Source organism: Serinus canaria, chromosome 2 (assembly GCF_022539315.1).
Source record: "Serinus canaria isolate serCan28SL12 chromosome 2, serCan2020, whole genome shotgun sequence".
Taxonomy (NCBI): domain Eukaryota; kingdom Metazoa; phylum Chordata; class Aves; order Passeriformes; family Fringillidae; genus Serinus; species Serinus canaria.
This window is the reverse complement of record NC_066315.1, coordinates 63,427,130-63,445,366: the sequence shown is the minus strand read 5'-3', so window position 1 is coordinate 63,445,366 and position 18,237 is coordinate 63,427,130. Positions and strand designations below refer to the sequence as shown.

Sequence of the window (18,237 nt, the reverse complement as noted above, 5' to 3'; positions counted from 1 at the left end):
GGAGGGAGGGGGGATAAGATAAATCTATGAATAATACCATGCAAAGAAGTTCAGAATGTGGAACCACTCCAGGCCGTGAATGATCCTGTGAAATTTCATGCCTTGTTTGTGTAAGACGGTCAGAAAGTTATTTTCTTCTTGTCTCTGAAAGAAAGCTGGCTCCAGACATCCTTGAAATCTTGTGGGATTTGCTAAAAATCATGGGAATTGGTAGCAAAAGTCAGGGTGAATATAACAGTTAACTCTATATAGATGGTTATTTTGGCTCTTGGTCTTCATACTTCAAACCTTATTTGCATTAAAATGCTTGTTGTTAGACTTGTAAAGTGTCTTTTGAGTTTTCATAAGATTTCTTGAAATTCTCTGCAGGGGAAATATTAGGGCCATGGTATTCATGAAAATTTTTGAGATCCTTTACACTGTATAAACTGTGTGTGTATGTGTGTGTATATATATATTTATATATATTTACATCAGAAGGATAAAACTTCTCATCATGAGTATTTTGTTTTGCTCAGTAGCTTCCTTATCAGATAGGAATGTGGATTTGAGATAGACTGTGACTTTATCCTGATATTTTATGCCTGTTGTGCACCTCTACAATACCTGTTTGACTTCTGAGTGAAATGCTGTGTATGGTTGTAGGAGCACATATATTCAACATTGTAAGGACTCTGTAACACAAAACCTGAACTTCAGCATGTAGTTTCTTACTGTTTGCTGTGGTGGAGGCATTGCCCCGTGGTACTAGAACAACTTTCAGTTTTTTGATAGTAGTAGTGATCTTTGCTTGCCTTGCTACAAATACGCTGAGTGGGTTTTTGAGGGATGAGATTTACTGCTTATTTTAGCAAGTTCTGCAAACAATATCTGACTTAATAATTTTATTTTCTGCTTGTAATTACATATCCTTCTTTTTTGGTAATGCCTTCATAAGTCCTCAGTTCATTATAAACTCTCAGATCATAATTTTAGGAATAATGTGTATCCTGACTGGTCATAACAAGGCTGAAATTCCATCTTGGGCTTCTGGTGTCATCACAGAACTGGGATGAAATTACAGCTTTAATTTATGTACTATGGGGGATACATTATTTATTACTGTGCATTAGAAAATGATTAATCTCTGCTTGTGTTGCAAGGCTACCCTACTGCTCTGAGTCCCCAGGAAGTGCTGAGACATTGTAGAACTTCTTGTGCAGATTACATATGGTTTTATGAAACTGCCAGAAAGACCATTGCATTATTCAAAAGCTGCTAGAGGTGATGAAATTTTAGCCACTATGGGTTTTTCCCTAACTAGTAGAATTCCTACAAGGCTTTCATTTGCTAAACCTGAGCATTTCCATACCTTTAGTTGTGTTCAAGTGTTTTGTTTCACATAAAGCCATGCTCAGATAACTGGGTTGAGGAGCACTGTGTTTTGGGGACCCTCGTTCATCAAAGCACTTTAACTGTAGTCAAGCTCTACTATAGATAATGGAAAACAAGCATGGGCCTCATTGATCTGCTGAGTCTGTTGTTTAATTTCTACTTCTTTGGTTGTTCATAATACCGATTTTCTTCTTTTTCCTTCACTTCCCCAATGTGTGTGTGTGTGTGTGTGTGTGTGCATGCATATGCCTGTGTCCATGAATACATCGAAAATGTAGTGTAGCAATATGAGCTAATGGAAAACTGTGATAAAATTAACTGATTTGACCATATTTAATTTCAATGACTTTTAAGTTCTTATAACATTCCATTTTTAGGAGCATTTTCAGTGCTAGGAAAGTCAGTAATCAAGTTCTGATATGTAATAATCAGTACTGTGTAACTTGTTGTAATGTCCACAGCTATGGCTGTTATGAGTTTGAGTCACAGCATTCCTTCCTAGCTAGTTTTCATTGGAGTTTATTTAGCCTTTCTACATTTCTACATTATCTGAGAATTTGTCTGGTTTTGTTTTCTAGCCTGTGGACATGTGTTTGTGTTTGTACAGACCTAGTAGAAGCCACTACACCATACAGCTGTTACCAAGTAACATAACTAATCTGCCACTTCATGAAAAGAATTTGGCATCTGGGGGAGGTGATTGGAATTTTGCATTTGCAATGCTCTGCCCTGGTTTGGAGGGGAGGAAAAAAAACCCAGCAAAACAAACAAACAACAAAATCTAACACACTAGCCACACCACACCCCACACCCCCCCCCCAAAAAAAAAAAAACCGAACCAAGCCCCTCACCAAATCCAACCCCCCCCAAGGTTTGTAGGAATTCTAATTAATAAACCCTGGCAAATTGTCTTCAAAGTACTCAGCACTATTAGATCTGAAAAAAAGAATTAGATATTTGTAAAAGATCAAACAGATACAAATACTTTAAGAAAAGAAGTCACTGATTTAAATTAAGTGAATGCTTTATACTAGTACAAAAGTATTATAAAAAATTAAATACTCCCACTTTCTAAGGTGGCATTTTTATCTTTTAAGGCTTTGATGACATGTATAAACCACTCAAGTTTCAGCCTTGTGGGTTATATTGTCACCAGAAGCTCTGACTAATGATACAGTAAAGTCTTACAAATGACAGTTGGGTATAGTATGACTCTAAATTATCTTTTTTTGATTGTTTTATTATTTTCATATGCTAAAAAAAAAAAAAAAAGAAAAAGCTGCAGTGCCTACTGAACTTAGTGGGGAAGTGTTACCCTCACTTTGATTAGGGTGGCCATATTACAAATCTCAGATATGGAATCTAATACCCAGTGACAAAGCTGATAATCCTTGAGGTGTAAGAATCTTGAAGCTGGTGTAGGGAAAGACGTGCGAAACATGCCAGCAGCTCTACCCCACGCAAAATTAAAATGATTGTCATTTTTGCAGGGAACACCATGGGAATCAGAATTAGAGACATCCACCCCTCTTCAGTTTGAAAGCTGAAGAGATGGCTGCAGTTTCTGTGCAGAGTTTCAGCCTGCTAGAGCTGTATAAATAGATCTCTGGTGCCGTGCAGATCTGTGCAGGACCAATTGCTTCTTCCCTTCTGCATCATGAGGATATGCAGAGAGCAGTCCTCTGCAGCTACCTGTGTCATGCCAGTCAAACTGACCACTGGCTGGGACTTCTGAGGGTGGAAAGTCTTGCTCAGATGATGTTCTCTACTCCGAAGGAGTAAGGAATGAGGTTTATGTAGATGTAGGTTGATCTTTTAAAACCTCATTTAGATTTTAAATGGGACATGGCATTTGTGCTAACTTTCTGAATGAGTTGCAGCCTTGGGTGAATCCAGTATCATGTGAGTCAAGATAGTGTATCACATTAACAGAGAAGAAACCAGCTTTTTAGCATTGGGGAGTTTTAATTGTGCTATGATAGACACATGAAACTGGAAATAAATACAGCAGCATGAATTTTATACTTGCACTATAATTTCTTACTTTTCTGCCTTCTAGCTCACTGTAAATATTATTGCCAGTTTTGTGTAGTGGGGGGCTTTAAGTGTCATAGGAGAGGTAGAAAGGAGGACCAAAGTAAAAGCTGAAGGGTAGATTTCCCAGGGTTCTTAAGCTACCTGTCAGTCCTGGTGGTCATAGGGCAAATTTGATTGAGCTGTCACAATCTAAAAAGAGTTGGATCCTACTCCTACAAGCCAAGGGTGGCACCCTGGAAGTACAGTTCTGCATGTATGTGAAGGACTTAATCCTCACATAGAGGACCATAAAAGCACAAAAGAAAATTGGAGGAGAGAGAGAAGACGGAATGACAATGGGTTTTGACATAGGACTGAAGTCCATTAACTTCTTGGCACAGAAGTCCAACTCTGGGAAATGAATCTTAAAGTAGATTTGTTACACATCTAGAAAAGTGTGCAGTCACTCCTTCCTCTGCAAGTGCTTCCCTCTCACCTTGCCTGCAGATGCAGACTGGAAAGACATGGCTCTGATCAGTCTGGTGAATGTGTTCGAGCCAGTCCAAGCTTTGTTCTTCAGAGCGTGGGCTGTTTTATTGCCCAAGTTTTCATCTGAGATCAGTAAAGGTTGGGCAGTCTGGTTGTGCTGTGTGGGGCTGTGCCTGCCTTGGTGCACTGCGGGAGCTTGCCGAGTTGTATAATTGCACGTTTACTGTCATACCATGAATGACTGATGGCATAATTTGTATTTTCAAAATACATAAGCAGCTCAGCTTAATCAGGTGGTGTGGTAAATATTTCCAGGAGATAAAAACAAAGTATTAGGGCAGGGAATAGAGTTAGGAACTTTCTTTAATGAGCTGCATATTGTTTGATCATGTTTTTTTCAGATACATGAGCTTCTACATGCCAAATTCTAGTAATCACTGGCAGCTGCTTCACAGTCCTGGAGAAATAGTACTGTAAATACTGGAAACAGTAAAAATGAGTGGATGTGTCAGTTTGCCTTTCAGACTCCTGTGACTAACAGGTCATTAGTACAAATAGCAGAAGGCCCTTTTATCTTTCATCTTGCTTCTGGAAATAAAAAGAAAGGGAAAGCTGTGGGACAGAGGGAACAAATTCAGCTCCTCCAGAAAGTTAACAGTGGTACTGCTCACTGGCTTGGATTACAGTTCTGGCTGGGTGGGTGTTTAACTTGTAAATCTGAGTAGTTCTGCTCACTTCTGGAGCCCCTAAAGTTAAGCATATAAATGCTTTGGGACCTGAAAGAGCCTCCTTGGCTTATTCTGGGGAGTGTGCTGCAAAATCTTATGATGTAGGAAAACCCCCAAATCATAAGTCTTTTCCCACTTCTAATGAGTGGCTCATAATGTCGATGGGATGTAGAGGGATTCCATTTCTGTTTGTTTATGCATACCAATCTCCAGTGCTCCAAAAAGAATGCAAGAAATGAGAATACCATGGTTTTGTGTGTTGATCAGCTGCTGTTATTTTTCAAAAGCACAAATTTTAAATAGCAGATGCTAATTTAAGTAACATTTTAACATATGTGGAAAGCACTCCTGAAAAAATACTGAAGTAAGAGTGAAGGATTTTTTTTAATGAAATATTTTTTTCTAGTTCAAATATGTCAGTGCTTGGTAACAATCACACTCACTGGAACTTGGGAGAGAAGGGGGAGCAGTTCACTCTTTTCACAATGATGAACAGTTTGTTTTTAATAATGAAGAGAAGATCCCAGTAATAACTATGAAAAGGCCTAGGAAAGTAATGCATTCACAGGGGGATGACATATTTCTCTAGAATTTAGATGTCTTTCTGAAAATACTACACAGCAAATTTCTGAGCTTGATGCTACTCACTTGCATGAAATGTAGGGTTGTTTCCCACTCTGGGGAAGAATCTAACCTCAAATTTTATGTCCTCTCATATGTTATCATAAGCCTAAAGAGGCATAATTGTCCTTGCTGACTTTCAAAATATCTTTAAATTTTTTTGAGCCTTAAATAGATTAATCTAGTGTAGATTGCATTTAAATATATACCTATATGTTGAGGCATATGTATTTTAGCACAAAATAAGAGTCAGGGGACTAGTACAAGAGGGTGTTTGTAGCTTTTTAAACTTATTTAAAAGCAATTATGTAATTATCATTGTCTTTTTTTTTAGTAATATACCAGCTACTGAAAGTGGGTTGTTGTCTATTTCAGCCTATTTGAAAGAAAGTTGCACAGCTGGTTTCCTTGCAAATGTCGCTCATCCTGCAGAGACTGGCTGAAGGGTTACTTTCATTTTCTCTAGGACAGTGGTGACAGGAAAGTTATGCGGTAGTATAGTTACTAGCTGCAGACACCAAAGAGAAACCCTAGGTCTAAAGTCAAGGAATTGTTGGAAAAGACAGTATAATGTTAAAATTGACACAGGCTGGTGCCAGAAAATGAAACTGTTGAGTGCTGTCTTTGTCATGACAAATATATGCAGGTTGAAAGCAGTTTTGTCCTAGGTATGAATAAATGCTGGAGAGATCAGACTGCACTAAAGCCCACATTAGTAGATGTGTATGGATGTAAAGAGGTGCAATATCCAAATAAAATTAGGCTGTAAATAATTATTCTGGTTACAAATTCTGTTCACCAAAATTAATAAGACACATGTAGCCATATGCAACATTGTGAATGTTCCATAAACTTAGCTTTGTTTCTAATGATATCTGTCTTATATTATGAATAATGTAAAGGAAAAACAGTTTGTTTTGATCCTCCAGGGAAAAACCTTTTCATTATCTCACCTCTCCTCAAAAACCCCAGACATCTACTTGTCCTCTGTCATTTGAAGCAGATTTGAATCTGTTATCTGTACTTTTCCTGTCTTGCATAGGAACAAAATGTTGTCCTACTTTCTGTAATTGGAATTTGGTAAATCACAAATAAGTTACAGTAGTAAACTGAATGTGTTAAAGAAATGGAACAGAGAACAGATTACAATTTAATTTCCCAGAAGATAGATCTAATATTATTCATAAACAGAATGCAGTTCACAGTAAGTACAAGTAAAGCTGTGTTTCAAACCAGCCTAAGTAAAATAAACCTCCCTGGGCAAGATGATGCTTTATTTTGTTACTGATGAGTGTTACAGAACTTGCGCTGAGGTTCTGAGTTTTAACATCAGATCCATTGGTTTACCTTTCTTGCCAGTTCAACATAATTTTTCTCAGGCCAAGATGAATATTTTTGTTTGTTTTCCTTCTGGAGTACGCTATCTTTGTATCTCCCAGAGTCTCTGCAGTAAGGTTGGAGTCCACTGACCAATTCCAGCTAAATTTAACAGGCAGACTGAGCTCTGAGCAGTTTTGTGGAACAAGGATTCGGGTATAGAACAGTGACAGAAACGGGTGACCTTTCTGAAGGCTGGCCTGTGTTATCAGAAATGTGAGAGTGCAAGGGGATGAGCCATTGCTCAGGGTTAGCTTTGCTCAGAGTGTGCATCTTTCTTTGCATGCGGTCATGTGGAGGCAAAGCCACAGGAACGAGCCTTCATGGACTCCACTGTGTATGGGACTGCTTGGTCTTTTAACGAGGGAGAATATCCCACATCCTTTTACTTTACCCGTGCTTTAGTGGTAAATGTTGGGTTGTAAGTGTTCAGCTTACTCTAACTAACAGCACCTTCACTCATTACACATATTCTGTATGAGTCAAATGGACAGATGGACCAGGTGATGTGACCAGGGCTGTGTGACAGATGGAACATGGTGTTGGTCTGTGCAGCTGAGCTGGGAGGTTAGAGCCCAATCCACTTTTTCTGTCCTGTGCATAGAGTTACCAGGGAATGCAGTTTAAGCACAGAGATCACTTATTAAAGGTCCCAAACTTTCTCAAACAGCTCTTGAAAACGCAGGACAAGGAGTTAGGCCCAAAGCTGTGCTGTTAAAAATTAACCATATTAGAAACCATGTCCCTGGCTGGTTTAATACATAGAATTACCTTTGCAGGAAATGAACACAAATCCACATTGCTTTGGAGGAAAAGGACTGACAGCATGGTAGCAATTGTGACAGGGCCCAGCTTCCCATACTGACTCTGCCTTTTTCATTCATGAAAATGGACAGTGATGGTGAAGTTGAGACTGTGGATTTTACACACACTTCCTCTGTGCTTTGGCTTCCTGCTTGCAGTGACCTCAGAGTCGTCTCCTGCATGGAAGGCGTTTGAAGGAAGAGAGGAGCTTTTGAGAAGGATTTGAATACTAGAAGAGCATTTCACTTGGCCTCAGCCAGGTCCTCAGCATGGTGGTCAATGTCAGTTTTGCTCACAAATTTGCTGCCTGGTCCAGAACAGTTTAACAAAAGTTAAACAGATTAATCAGTGAGGTTTAGTTGGTTTCCTGTGCCTGGAACGCAAGGAAGTTTCTGTCACAAGGTATTTCTTAGCAGCTTCCAGTGAAACTCTAGTGTGTTATGCTCTTGCTACTGCTAGGGACAAACAGCTGATGAGGAAGAGAAACAAGTATAGGGAATTGTGTATAGGTGGTGGCTTTTAGCCACTGGCCTGAAAACATCCACAGACTCAGCAGGTATTTTTTAATGGGTGGTAAAAAGTAAAGCTAGACATCATGTCATAGAATTCTTGGCTTTTCATGCTCTGAAAAAAGATGTGATGACTGTCCTATTAATTGAATTAGTTATGATAAGTGTTGATTTTGAGGGTCTATTTAAGGACATTTTCAAGGAGAACAAAATATCTACTGTGAGGACAAAAACCAGAGGACATTTGACATAAACTCAGATTACAATATATTAAAAAAGCACAGCTGCCTAAAATTTTCTGCTGGCAATTTTTACAACTAATGCCTGAATTTTTATTATTATGCCTAATGTTTATTATCTTTCATGGGGTTTATGGTGGTAGTATTAGCTTTCATGGGGTTTAAAAGTAGTACTTTTTCTGATCTTTTTATCCAATTTGGTTTACTTTTTCCCTTCTCTAATAATTCTTTTCTTTAGCAAAATTCTATTTTGCTAAAAGATGAAGAGAAAATTTTCAGTTTGTTTTACTTTTCCCTTTCTGTAACTGTTTTCTCACTATTTTGGTGTAGGACAAAGAGAAGATAATTTAAAGAGTAGAAGAGCTCATTGCAGAACTACAGAAATTAGGTTAGTTATTGTAGCTGAAACTACTTTGATCTATTCTTTACATTATTCACTTCAAGATGCTCTTGCTGCTTGTCAGTATTACATTTGCAATATTAGAATAGAATATAATAATGTCTTTTAATATGGTGGCATAAAGATGAATTACAGCAGAATATTTGATTTTTGTGATTATGACTACATTAAAAAGTAGGATGGACTGACTGGAGAGAGTATCTCTGAAAACTGTGGTGGGATGCTGAGCTTTGCACCAGGCATATTTTCTGGTTGCTTTTACTTCTGAGCCGTCTAGTGCTGCTGGCTGCTCACTCTGGGGAACATGATGCTTCTAGTTAATTCCTGCCAAGAGGGATTTGTTCATGTGTTGCAGGACCACCCCAAAATACAACTAAAAGCCCAGGCAGGGTGGATTACCTGGAGACTTGCTTTAAAATCTGCATTCCTGATCTAGCAAAAGCAGAAGGTAGCTTTGCCCTATAGGGATGTAGTGAGATGAAGGCATGGAAAGAAAGGCATATTTCAGTGATGTGATTGTGTGTAGTTGTGCCAGTTAGTGAAACAGGTTTAATAATTTTTCTTTCTTTTTGTTTTCTCTTCCCTTTTCTTTGTAATTATTACTGAAAGGGGAAGGTTGATGTGAGTAGGCTTCTGAGAGGGAAGGCTGTTTTGAGAAGTTAGAAAGAAGAAATCTTCTACTGAAAGGATCGTATCTTCTTTACGGAGCTTATAGACTGCCAAGTGCACATTAGATGCTTAACCAGTAATGACCCGTGTCTAGTGGCTGGTACTTGACCTGCTGATGTGAGCATGTGCTCACGTGGGGACAGTGCTTGTAACCTTCAGTCACAGAGGGTGCTCAGACAGACTGCACTCAGCTGAGGCTCTTGGCCATCCAAAGACACTGGCTGCTCATGCTTTATTTAAAGGTGTACAGCCTCTTTTTGGTGTGTGTCCTGAGGCAGGGAAGGGAATGTGTAATGTCATATTATTGCTAGCATGACTTGGAAAAATACATGATGTTATCTGAGACAGTAGGTGTGAGAGCCAGTCTGGCAGATGTGACAGTCCTGCTTTCTGGATCTGACAGCTGGCAGCCCAGGGAGCATACAACCAGACCTGGTATTTGCTGAAATGCTCATGTTATGGCTTGTGCTGAAGGAAAGAAAGAAGTAGAAGTGACAGAAGTAGGAATACAGTATTTCAGGGTTTTTTATACAAAAGACAAGTTTGGAAGTAGACTTACAGAAAGGCATTGTCTATCTCAGTTTCCCATCTCTTTTTGATTAAAAGAGTAGGTTTGACTGCAAAAAAAAACAACCAATCTTTGCAGCCAACCGAATCACTGAATCCAGGCAGGTGACAACATTTCTTCCTCTGCCTGGAAGATTTTAGCTGCTGGCATAGTCCTGCTACTCTCAAAAAGTAAGACCAAACCACAGTGGTGCTGAGCTGGTTGTGGCTTAGTCAAATTTCTATTCTAAAAACAGCTTATGGTAAGGCCTCCAAAGTTTCCTGCAACAAAAGTCATCGCAGGTTTCTTCTGAAATGTCCTGAATGTCTCCTGTACTCTCTGTCACTGGAGATACATGATTGTACAAGGAATATTGATTGTTCAGATCTTTCTATATGGCAGCAAGCAACTAGATCCCAAAAAGCAACCTCATACAGCTAGAAGGTAGGTGAGATGAGTAAGTAAAGCAGAAGGCAATAGGAAAAAAATATGAGGCCCATCTGTTCCAAACAACATGGAATTTCTATTGTTTTTCTAGAGCCCTTCCTTTGAAGGACCCAGAATGTACCTGCACATTGAATATCACACCATATTTCATTTTCTTGACATCTCTTTCTAAAATGCATGTGCTCTTAAGCAGAGGCACGCCTGCCTGGGCTTTTTGTGGGCAACACACTGAACTTTTACAGGAGGATGTATATTACTGTTCAGAGCAGCTTGGCCAGTGAAAGAGTGGGTGGAGGGTATTCAGCTCTGCATTCACTGGCACTCCTTGTTTTCAGAGGTCGTGAGCCAAGGAGGGCTGTGCCTCTGAGCACAGGCAGTCATATGGCAGGGTCGCTGCCAAGGGATGAAGCCACTGCCTTGTGATGCAGTCTGTCTCTCTCAGACCTTCATGCTGGGATAAAGGAGGCACTTAGGGTGCCAGGGGGAGCCTGAGGTCAGCACCTGATGAGACTGGAGCTTGATGACTTGGAAAGACATGACACGCCTCAGGGTAAGTGGGGGAGAGCGTGGCTCTGTGTCACCTTGTAATGATAAACAGGTGGCATCAAGGCATGGGGGCAGTGAGCGTGGGCTGGTAGTTCTAGTCCAAAAATCATGCAATAAAGTCACTTCGGCTGTTAAGAAAAGAGTTCATGGTGTGTGTGTGTGTTTATGAGCAGAAGGCAAGAAAAGGAGTAAATGGCACATAGGAATGTGTGCCTGAGCCTGCCAGACCCTTGGCAGAGGCAAGGGAGAGTAGTAAGTCCATTCCTGTGAGATGTGGGGGGAAGAGTTCCTGTCCCCATGGCGAGAGGTGTGCAGAGAGCCTGGTGCTGTCATTTCTTCATCCCTCATAGCTCATTCCAAAATGAGATCATATTGTAGCAATCCACTGTTCTCAACTGGCCTTGGCTCTGTCCTGTCACGTGCAATAGTACTGCTTTTGCCCAGGCTCATCCCAGAATTGCTTGCCCTGGGGATGGCAAGGGAGGCTGGCAGTCTTGACTGCCCCCCATGCTTGGAGGTAGGTAGGCCTGCCCAAATCCAGAAATAAGAGAGGAGTCTGTCTCTGTAGCTTGTCTTGAGGTTTAATTTCTCTCTTTACTTGAGTCTTTGTTTCCATTGCTGTGGTTTTTCATCAGTTTTGATCACAGTCAAGTCATACTAACATAGTGTATGTGCAGTTTACCTAGAATGGAAAATCATCTCAGTCCATTCAGTTCCATCAGCCTTTTGAGAGAGGCCCCACTGTGAAATGAAGGAAGACTGGGGAGAAAGAGGTGTTCTACTGCTGGTGTTTTATCAGGCTGCTACTCTCTTGGTATTTTCTTAAAGTCCCAAGCTGGCAAAGCAAGGGGTAGTGCCTGTCTCAGCTCTCACTGAAAAGCAAAATATTTCTGCTTTTGAGTGCAGTGCAGCACAGCACCTGTTGTGTTCCTGTGGTTCTGAAGCCAGAAGGCAGAGAAATTGATCCTGTAACTTTTGTCCAATCTTGTAGCTTTTGAGGGAAGTGCTGTGTTTTGAGGAGATGTGTGCTGATCAACCATCATTTAATTTTTGGGGGCTACTAGTAGTGTGTGCTGCAATTGGGATAGGCTGCTGGATAGCCCTGGCTCAATTCGGCATCTTTGCAGCTGGCAGGGTTAATGCTGTGTATATGGGAGGAGGAAGGAGGATTTGTACTTCAGACCTGCCTCTGCTGGGAGCTAGAGAAGCCAAGCACCGCCTCATTTATTGCACCGGGAAGAGTGAAGGAGCTGACAGGATATTCTTTTAATTTGTTTGAAGCTGCATTTATTTCTCCAGAAGGGGGAGAGTGGAGTAGTCAAATGCTGGGAGGAATGTGCCTAATTCATGCCTTTTTCCCTGACTCCACAGACACTACGAAGGGGCTGGCAGATCTACTCACATGTTTTGCAAAGTCCAGGATTATCTGGCTATTGAGTGAGTCTTGGTAAAGTGTGACCCAACAATTCTGTTTTAAGAGTTCACTGTTGGTTTTGATACTATTTTGGTTACTGAGAAAATATTATAAATGCATGGACGTTCAAGCCATGTGCACCTCATGACTGCAGGAAGTGCATGTATGTATGGCAGGCCTGATGCTCCTTTCTGATGGGGAAGTTTGAATTTGGCTCACAGATATTATATTGTAACAAAAAAAAGGATGGCAGAATGAGTTTAAAGTATTTTTGTGATGCTGAATTTTTAGTGTTTTATCTTCTGATATATAAATTGTTACTTCTGTTCTTTTTTTTTTTTTTTTGAAAACCAGACTATTTCCTCCATCGCAGTTAAATTTATTTTCTTTTGACAAACCCTGATTTGTTGCTCCTGTTTCTGTAAGGATCAGATGGGTAATGGAAGCTGTACAGCAACTTTATGTATGCTACTCGAGATAGTAAAATGCAAGCCTACAATAGGCCTTTTTTCAGCAGCTGTAAAGCTGTTGTGTGAATACAGTGAACCCATTCAGTGTCCCCCACGCTTGCTGGGAGCACCCTGGAGAAGAGAGTTGTACTAGTGAAATGATTATCCAGCAAAATGGTTTCAGAGGGGCAGGCTGATGACTCACTCCTTATTTTGGTTTGCAGGGTCTTTTTCTGGGTATGTGAAGTTTCAGCCTGAGTTAAGAGATCTGTAACTTTCTATAATTTTCTCCTTGTTTCTGGATTGTCGACTAAATCAGCAGGGGTGTTGTGTTGCTTGCATCAGCCCTCTGAGATGGGGAAATTCTCTTATTTTTGTTGTAGAGGCAGGGACAGGGGAAATTTTGGGTTAAGTGACAGTGTGCATTAGGAGCAAAATGCTCATGCTGTAGTTGTACTATAGAAGCTCAAGTGTCATTCAGAGCTATTTCAGCCTTTCAGGAAGTGTCACATAGCATTTGCCCATAGGTCATGCAGAAAAGCCTGGAGGATAGCTGGGAATCTGTCCATCAAACAGTTTTATTTGATTCTTTAAACAGAGCATCAAAATGTAAGTATGTAAAGTAAGAACAGGAGGATTTTATGCTGATTTTGATCTTTGGCCACCTTGTATTTGAGCTCAGGGAAAAAAATGAGAGGCAGAACCTAGTTGATTGGGCAGGGTGACGCTCTGTAAGATAATCCCTTTAACACTTTTTCTTAAATTCAGAAGGGTTTCTAGGTGGCATGAGTCATGGACAGACTGTCCTCATTTTACTTTGAACTTGCAGCCTTCTCTGGACGTGTGTCACAGATTTAGAGGGCTTTGTCTGCTTCCTGCAAGTGGTAGGCTTGGCTCCTGCAGCCTTGACTGGTGTAGAGCGAGAGCGGGCTCCTTGAAGGAAGAGGCAGCTCCACGTCAGTGGGAATAAGCACAGTGGAGTAGGGGCCCAGGCTAATTTAAGCAGAGTATTTTGTACAATAAGCAGCTTTGGGGAGTGGTGACATAGGCACAGCCTATGGTGTCAAGGTCCTCTTTATTTGTGTGTTGTGGTCTGCTTCAAGTTATGGGTTGTTTTCCTCCAGGGTGTGTGGGGGAATACACTGTGGTGTAGAAAGCTGTACTTTTTGAATTTTTGACCACTTTTGGAAAAGTTGTATTTTTTGAGGTATATAAAGCAACAGAAGGCTGTGAATATTGTCTTAATTTCTTAATTAAAGCAAGGAGAAAATTATTCAGACCTGTCTGTTCTAGCCAAGGAAGAAAATCAAAGTGTTGTGGCTTACATGCACACAAGGTCAAATCCTCTCGTTGTCATGTTGTGTAAATTTGTTGGCTTCAGTGGGGGTAGCCACAGGTGTAACCCTGGGAACAGTTTCTTTCAGGCTTTTTACAGAGCAAAAATGAATGTGGTTGTTGCTCCTAAAAATTGTTCATAGAGAAATAGCTGGGATGCTTGTAATCCAGAGAGGCCATGCAAATGCAAGACCATGCTCTCAGAGGGAACGTGAACTCTGCACTGGCTGGCAGTGTTTTCCTGCTGACAGTGCCTGGTTTGGAGTCTTACGTACTCGGCTGGCTCTTGGCCAAGCCTTGCTGCAGGTACGGGAGAGGGAGGAGGGTGAAACAGGGGGCGGTGAGAAACTGTTTTTGGTAGCAGCACTTACTGAAAGTCAAAAGCCTTCAGACCTTTTTTGGTGATGGTAGAGAATGTCAAAATTGATTGTATTAGAGACCTGCCAGTTACTCTTAACTCATCTACTTTGTCGCTCCTCCTCCCTTCCTTCCTCCCTCGACAGCTGGGCTGGGTTTTGTAGTGCTAACGCTGCATTGCTTCTCCAGCAGGGCTACTACTTCCCCCACGCTGCTACTACAGAAATACTACAGGAACTCAGTGAAGACTGAAGGAGAGGGCTGTATATGTTCTATTAGTGATAGTAACAGTGATAGCGCTAATAAAACTGTGTGGCAGTTTAATACTTTACATAATGATTTTTCTTCTGGTTTGTGTTCCGGGTTTTCTTCCATTTTTGCCCTTATGAAATTTGTGGAGTCTGGTACATCCTGGATTGTGCTTTAAATGAAAACTTTGTTGTGTGCTGTCTTACGGATTTTTAAAATGCCATGGTTTTGAGTGGTCTAAACCAGTGTTTTATTTTTTTTTTTGTTCACTTGGGTCTTTTTAATTTTTTTTTTTAAGTACAGCTCATAGAAGAGCTGCTGCTGGAGGAAGTTACACCACTTGCTTTAGATAATGAAACATACATTCAAAAAAGGTCAGGGATTTCCCCTGAGCCACCCACCAATTGCTTGAAATGACATTTTCATTCTGAGTGTTTCTTTTTTTGTTTTTGTTTAAGATCCTGGAGCACAGGCCAAGGGTTTTAATGCAAAATACCAGAAAAAAAAGTCTGCAACATCTCCTGTGAGTGGGGGAAGAAAATAAGATTAACAATTGCATCTTGAAACACTCATAATTTGAGGTAAGTGATTGGAGGGTCTTGTCATAAGTTACAGTTAGTTTGTAATTAAATTAATCATTATTTACCTTGGAGTGTCATGATATTGTTGTTGAAGGCAATAAAAACAGGCAGGAGAGAGAGGGAGAGAATTGTAACGGCAAACCCAGAAATGGCAGTAAAAATACGCAACGCACTTATCTTTTTGAAAATGGGCCCCATGAGTTCCAGTCCCACAAACTGGCAATCATTCTGACATTTATGAGGGTTAAAGGCTGTTTAAATCAATGAAGCTATTCTCCCTGAAAGTTAGGCATGAGCCTAAGTATTTCCGAGTTTGGAATCTATATTATATGGGAACTATTGAAGAAAGCTATTGAAGAACATAGAGCACACAGTCAGAAAAATGCATACAGTAATCTCTTACTCTTGGTGATAATGTCATGAGTAATCTGATTTTGCAGCATTCTTAAGTGATATTTTTTATATTAAATACATAGTTCTCATTTTTATGTTTAAACACCTCATTGAAATACCAAACTTCTTAGCAAAGCCTGTGAATTCTATACCAGCTTTAAGAATACATCTGCCTTAATTGCTTCATCAGTGTGCCTTTGAACAAATGGAGTATAATGTATAAAGAAGATAATGTCCCCTTTCATAACTAGAGTTACAAATTACACTTGGATATTTGAATAGCGACTGAACTAAAAGTTCCCTGACTGAGGCTGAATTTTGTTGTGAGAGTTAATTTTTAAAAATAAAGACAATGGCAAGGCACAAGGAGAAACACACCTTTTCTCTCTAGTCTTCTTTTTTGTTTGTTTTGTTTTCATTTCTCATTAGAAAATAATCAAACTTGAATCTAGTAAGGAAAAAATGCTACACTTGTAAAACTTTTAACCAACAAAAACGTTGCATAAATGAACACTAAGAAACACCAGCATCCTCCTTAAATAAAAATTTTAGGTTATTTACTCTGTTCTGCCCCACAATTGTGCTGAAAGAGACAAAACTGCTGTAAGGAATCTGCAAAATCAAAAAGACACATAAAACCTGGAAAAAGCAGGGTATACATTCCCACAAATGTGCAGAGAATCAAAACCCTTTGGCAAGTGGCATTTGCAGACATGTGTTGCTTACCAGATTTCAGAGGAGAGGAGAGCATAGTCGAACCCTGGTGATTGCTCTGTATTTGCTTTGTAGGAACAGAGCTATTAAGTTTCTTTTGAAATCAACAGGCCCACTGCAGGGAGCTAAATATTTCCTTTCTGGTCAGTGGACAGGGGCCAGTGCTTGGGAAATTGTAGTGGTCCTGTAGGTATTTGTATTGATTTTTCTGAACAGGTCAAAAGGTTTTCAAATCAATGTAGCCAACTCCTTTTTATGTGCAGGACTTGCACGAGGGACTGTGAGCCCAAACAGGAGTACAAACTCTTTCAGCAGGAGTCTGAGGCACTTTATGTAGTTGTGAAATGAGGTATTAATGCAAACCTGTTTGAAGGCTGAGGTCGGGAAATGCTCTGGGGCAAGCCCTGTTTCAGGTGCCGGTAACAGTCTTGGCCAAACTAGTGAGAGAGAAGTGCTCTGTTGTGTGATCACCCTCAGCCCACCTTTGCTTTCTGTCCATCCCACTCTCTTGGAGGCAAGCATTCCTTCTTGGTTCTGTGGAGCATAAATCAAAATGCTTTTATTGCTGCCTTCTTTTCATTGATGTCAGGCCAGAATAAGGCACATGATTTTCCTTTCACAATTGCCTTCTTGTTGCCCTCTGAGGAAGCGCACGTTGAAGTTCAGGAAGAGGTATTTTGTAGCATCTGTGTGGCCTTTATAATAATTTTATCAGCTCAATGTTACACTCAGAAAATCGTTGAGGTTGTTTTTAGCTTTTTTTCGTATCACAGAGTGCAGGAGCTCATTGTCAGAGTGTTTGAGGGAACCTCTTTGCTGCCAAAAGATCCATTTTAGGATATATTAAATTGTACCGCTATCCTTCTCCTTTCTAATTTTTTTTCAGCATATGGAGAAATAATGTCCCCATTTGTGTGCATGGAGAAGGTCCTGTGGTATATGCCAGGGAGTTAGTTATGTGGGCGCTGAGCTGAGCAGGCAGAGAAACTGACTCTCTCCTACTTTGTATTTTGCACTGGGAGTGAACACAGGGGACCGAGCCTGCCCAGATTAAACACATGCCTTTTTTGTTTTGCTTTTCGTTCAGCTGTCAGCATGCCATGTTCAGATGGCAGTGATCAGTCACAAACTGTCCCCTGACCATACTCCTCAGCTCTCCTGAACTATTAGTTTTGTGGAGCTCTTCAACAAAGATGGCACTGGTTCGATTTCCCTACCCCCTGCCCTGGCTAATGGAAGAAGACTTTGTTTGTTTGTTTGTATTTTCCCCTCAAATCAGCGGCATGAGATCCCAAAGCAGCTTGTGTTAAGTGGAAGTGAGGCTTTGATAATATGTCTGCCTGCTAGAGACTTAAGATTTTTTTCCCACCCCTGTATATGGATCTTTTCAATGGGGCGCCACTATTGTGAATCAGAAGGAAAGTGCACAGGCTGCCAGGCACATAATGGAATTATTCTTTTGTTTCAGTATGTGTGTGTGAGCCTTTGTAAAGAGGAGGTGGTGGGGACAGAGAAGGGAGACCTTCACTGCAGGGAGGCAGGAGAGTGCAGTGGCACAGTGCAGGGCAGCTCTGTGGCGAGACGTGGCCGTATCAGTGCCACCGTGACCCTTCTGCTCGGCTCTGGTGGGCACTACCTGGGACTCACGCTGTCACACTGCATGTCCCAGGAAAATGGGTGAAGCTTGCACAGCCATTCTCTACGCTGCCTGTAAACCACATAAAGCAAAATATTCAAAAGCTGTAATGTTTCCAGTGCTTTCCCTAAACTTTTGAAAAAGTGATGTAGAAATGAACTGTGCTGATACTGTCCTGCCTCATTGTGAGGCTATTTATTATAAAGGACGTATAGTATAAGTAATTTCGATATGGAGTACCTAAAAGCTTGAACTGAAGCCTTGGATCCAAGCCCACCAGCAGCTTTGCAAAAGGCAGGATACGGATCTGAAGTCAGTGGTTCACACAGTTTTCTAGCAGAGA

The 18,237-nt window shown here is 40.7% G+C and overlaps 1 protein-coding gene across 14 annotated transcripts in view; it reads left to right on the top strand.

Annotated features, from left to right (window-relative positions):
- ATXN1 (ataxin 1) overlaps window positions 1–18,237 on the top strand; it is a 226,433-nt gene that overhangs the window by 53,232 nt on the left and 154,964 nt on the right. For 12 of the 14 annotated variants that reach the window (XM_050971598.1, XM_050971596.1, XM_050971600.1 and 9 more), the window contains one exon: window positions 15,029–15,151. The gene's annotated coding sequence lies outside the window, so the exon portion shown is untranslated. Of the gene's footprint in view, window positions 1–10,635; window positions 10,771–14,482; window positions 14,945–15,028; window positions 15,152–18,237 lie in introns of those variants that run through there. The other 2 variants (XM_030235262.2, XM_050971602.1) reach the window with 2 other exon arrangements.